Source organism: Lygodium microphyllum, chromosome 25 (genome assembly GCF_053477565.2).
Source record: "Lygodium microphyllum isolate KBCC chromosome 25, Lygodium_microphyllum_v1.1.10, whole genome shotgun sequence".
Lineage (NCBI taxonomy): Eukaryota > Viridiplantae > Streptophyta > Polypodiopsida > Schizaeales > Lygodiaceae > Lygodium > Lygodium microphyllum.
In genome coordinates, this window is record NC_141159.1 from 38,970,426 (window position 1) to 38,975,592 (window position 5,167).

Sequence of the window (5,167 nt, forward strand, 5' to 3'; positions counted from 1 at the left end):
TGCCTCAGATGCTAACTTGTATGTTTACAGGGATGGTAAAAAGTCTGTAGTGATTGTCCTATATGTGGACGACCTTCTTATTACAGGTGACTATGAAGATATGATCAACCAAACTCGAAAGGCTTTGAGTTTTGAGTTTGAAATGACAGACTTGGGCTTGCTGCACTATTGTTTGGGGATTGAAGTCTGGCAAGAGCCAGGAAAGATCTTCATCTCTCAGAAGAAGTATGCATGGGAGATCTTGAAGGCATTTGGCATGACCGAGTGCAAGGAGATAGCTACACCTATGGAGGTGAATGTAAAGTTATCCGTTGAGGATACATCAGCACTAGCAGACATTGGGAGGTATAGGAGGTTGGTCGGCAGTCTAATCTACTTGTGTAACACCAGACCAGATATCAGTTTTGCTGTTGGTGTTTTGAGCAGGTTCTCAAACAAACCTCATGAGAGTCATTGGAAGGCTGGGATGCGGGTGCTCAGATACTTGAAGAAAACTCTTGACTATGGTATCACATACAATTTCGGAACTTCTCTTGTGGGGAACTGTGACTCAGATTGGGCAGGAGACATTGATTCCAGGAAGTCAGTTTCTGGTTATTGTTTCTCTTTAGGTTCAGGAATTTTCTCTTGGATTAGTAAGAAGCAACCAACAGTGGCATTGTCTTCTACCGAAGCAGAGTACAAGGCAGCTTGTTTTGCTGCACGTGAGGTCGTATGGTTGAGAAGGATTCTATGGCATATGGGAGTGCAGGATGAAGAACCAACTGTGCTGAGATGTGACAATCAGAGTTGCATCGCCATTTCCAAAAATCCAGTGTTTCATGCACGCACCAAACATATAGAGATCCAGTATCACTATGTGCGTGATTTGATGGAGGATGGGATAGTGGAATTGGTCTACTGTCCAACAGAGGAGAATGGAGCAGATATCTTCACCAAAGCACTTACGAAGGATCTGCTTCAAGTTCATCTTCAGAGACTCGGCATTGGGCCGAGGAGATAGTTCACCTATGGGTGGACATTGAGGGGGGGTGTTAGATATGATCAATGCCCCACCCTCATTAGGTACTACCAATGATCCATGGTGCTCAAAGTTGTAAGGCCCCCATTATGAGGAGAAGCCAAGTGTGAGCCCGGACATTGGTGGAGTCCTGACTTGTATATGAGATGAGGTCTATGTGATCGGATGGCAAAAAGGTGACCATTGTGGGTCTAATCTTTGGGTTAGACAGAGTGGTTAAGCTGGTAGCAACTCGAGGCACATTGCATTGAGTTGCGTAGTAAGGGAGTTAAAAGGGGCCCCTATTGTGGGGTCCGGGGGCCGCGGAAGCGGCCCCTGGCTGGGGGGTCCAAGGGGGGCCAGCGGCCCCCCCTGGTGGGGGTCCGGGGGCAGCGCCCCTGGCCCGATGGTAAAGGGAATATTCCCTGGAATATTCCCTGGCCGACTAGTGGAGGCTCATATGGTAGGTCGGTCAGCAAGCCGACCTAACGACCTTCGCGGGCTATAAAAGCTAAACCCCTTCGCAGCCATCTTACACTCATCTTTCACCCAGTCAGAGTTGTTGTTCCAGCTAGTCTTAAGCTCTTCACCTATCTTCTGTCTAGATCGCCATCTAAGCTTCATTTAGTGGAAGCGCACAGGTGGACAGAGCCATCTTTGTATCAGTTGTTTGGAGTTAAAGAATTTTACTGATTCTCCTCTTATCTGTTGTGTACTCTCTATCTCTTTCTCAGATTCTGTTCGCTGCGCCGTGTAATATTTTACACAGATGGCTATTGCGAAAGAAGAAAAATTGAAAATGACATTTATTACTATCTTGGGTACCTTTGCATATCATGTGATGGCCTTTGGTCTATGCAATGTACGTGGGTCTTGGCAACGAACAACTAATAAGACCTTTGGTGATATCTCCCTACAGGGCTTAAAAGTCTTTATTGATCATGCATTAGGGGAGTTTTGAGGTCTCAAAAATTCCTTTTAGGATGTGGAGAGAGAGTGCTCTAGACCAATAAGAGCAAACCCTCCGTAACGGAACTTCTATTTAAAAATTTTAAAAAATCACTTTACAAAAATATATAAATATAATAATATTACGAATTTATATTTGTATTATCTATTTTTAATCTCTTATATTCGTGATTATGACATCTTTTGCATTAATGGCATAGAGTCTCGGCTACTTTTATTTAATGATGTTTCTAGATTAATGATAATGACTGATGTAATCGAAATTCAAATTGGTGAAAAGCATGGCGCTCAGTTTTTTCCCTCCTTTCTTTTATTCCTCTATTGTTTTTCCCTCCGTTATGGTAGCCTAGTCCTCTCTCTCTCTCTCTCTCTGTGCATATCTCTCTCTCTTCTACCATGGATACAGAAATTCGACCTTCAACAAGGCATCCAAGCTCCCAAATCACATCTATATCAGTGTTTAACTCATTCCAAACTGATGGAAGATGGATTCCTACTATCATTAGCAAAGGTAGTTGGATCACCATACAACAAGCAAAACGTGGAAAAAGGCAAAGACATGAGAGCTCGTTTATCTCTGCTTGGAAGGGCAGAATCCGAGATTTTAAGCTTGGAGCAAATAAGAATAGCATCAAAAAGGTACTAGTGCAACATGTGTTCATGCATAGAGAGCTATGTTTGAAACCTGGATCTTCAAAGCTTCCAATGCATAGACCAAATTGTAAGAATTTGATTCTTAAAGTTTATCCTTTCTTAAACATGGTTTAGGTTTTTCCATTATAATATTTGTTTGTCTTGTAGATGTCTATCCCTCTAATCTTGAGGAATGGCAACCGGTGGAATCTATTATTGATGTTATTGATGTTATACATGGTTCAATTGGAGAAAAAATGTATAGAGGCAGAAAGAAGACAGAGCTTGCAGAGAATGGAATATTCTTTTATGACCATTCTTATGTTATTTCTATGCGGCGTTGCCAATGGGGATCAATAAAACTCCTTCCTTTGCCACATTTTTCAAGCTTTGAGTGGCCTTTGCCAAGTCCAGCTACTAGTGAGGGCTATAGATGTAAGATATTTTCTGAGATCTAGAAAGCACTAAAATCTAATATCTCAAGTAGGCTAAGCAAAGTTACTTTATTTATGCCTATTAATATATTTATTGATTTTTTCTCTAATATGGAGATAAGAATAACAAAAACCATGATTTCAGTGAAGAGACTAACATATGATAATATCATACAATTTGCTGATGAAGGATGGGATACAAGGATAGAAGGAAAAATTATATGTAAGATAGATCAAGACTCTATAGCTTGTAAATATATGATTGCTACTCAAAATTTTATCCTTAGCTTTTACTATAGTCGATGGCATTTTGTTGGTAGTAGTTTAGTTGCTTTAGACTAGAATCTTAATGATTTCAGCAAAGATCCTATAGTGGATCTTGATATTTGGTTCAACGAGGATATTACTGCAATCTTAAAGATCATAAAATCATGTACGCTACATCAAGTGAGGATGGATTTACAAAATCAAGACATTGAACTACCATGCTCCTTTGTATTCCAACTTGACAAGAAACGAGTAAGTTTTCACATCATATTATATCTACTTAGATGTATATCAAGATCTCACTTTCTAACTGACAAACATTTGTAATTTATTTTTTGCAAATATCGAAAAGGAGAGAAAATAATATACACTGCAAGGACATTCAAGAAAAGATATCTTTACTATCAATATAAAATATATGTACAAATTTTGTAGCAGATGTCTATCTACCATCTCTATGAGATATACAAGGGCTGAAGGGTAAATTTCTATATATGAAGGCTTATAAGGCAATATGGCAAAGCTATTTCTTTTTTGGAGAACTATCCTTTCTAGGAGTCCTTTTGCCTTTCTTTGATGTCTTGGGTATAGAAGGTGTTGAAACTGTGGCTTCGCCTTCCGTGGTTATACGCACCGCATCTCCTTCATGGTGCAAGTCCTCACCAATCTCTCTTGTTGGATATATACAATTGACCATTATATACTTCAAGAGCTTTGCTCTGATGTACCAAACATGCTCAGATGTATAGCAATCCTTCGAAAACTGTCACACATTTATAGAAAAAAGAGTTTTAGTTCATTATTGTTCTTACAATAGACTATATTTATCATCAATGGACTATTTGCAATTAATATCTATCTTAAAGTTTAGCATCTTTCATATTACCTTTACATGTTTATAATCATTAAGATAAACAAAGTTAACCATTCTTCTAGCATTTGCAATCACCCTCCAGCCACACAAGAATGGCTATCATCGTGATGGGGATACTGCAACCACCAACACAAAGTAAAACTATAAAGTGGACGAATGGTAGTTCATAGAATAAACTCATGTTTCAATTATTTTAATGAATAACTTACCATAACTTGTCTATATTGCATTGTTGCAAGCAAATCAGACGGCATAGGGGGTCTTTTCTCTAGCTCTTCAATTAATCTTTTGGCACCTCTATATATAAAATATGTTGAAATTTAGAGTACTTACAAAAAAAAGAATTGAAATATCAAGGAGCCCTTGGATAATATAACTTACAATTTAGCATTTCCATGGCTTCCTTTCATAGAGTTGATTAAAAAACATTGCTTATCCACAAGGTCTATTGCAATCAAGCTCCAATGAGAACTAAAAGCAATCATATCTCAACAAATTAGTAGGATAAAATCTCAAAAACTCTAATAGAATATTGAATCACTTACTTTTCATTGTATGGAATTATAAGGAGCTCCAAAGTATCGAAGTCAATCAGATTGAACCAGTGCTCAATAAAACTTGTATCAAGCTCGTTCCTCATAAAGAATGAGATAGATGGATCAAGAACCTCAATTTTTTGTTGTATATCGAAAGGAAACTCATGCATTATACACCTAGAAAAGGCATAAAAATAGTGAGTATAAACAAGAAAAATCTTATTGTTAAAAAAATATCAAAAAGTATAAGTAATTATGGATGGATATACCTTAGGCCAACAAGAATAATACTGTCATTTACTTCTCTTCTTTTATCCTTAAGAATCTAAACACATACAGCATCAAAGGAGATAACCTCAGTTCTTTTGCCTAAGTCACCAGGTAAGAAACAAAACACACTGAATCCTTTTGGATTAGCTGCTTCAAGAAGGGTGGCTAGCTCATTTTCAAAGGA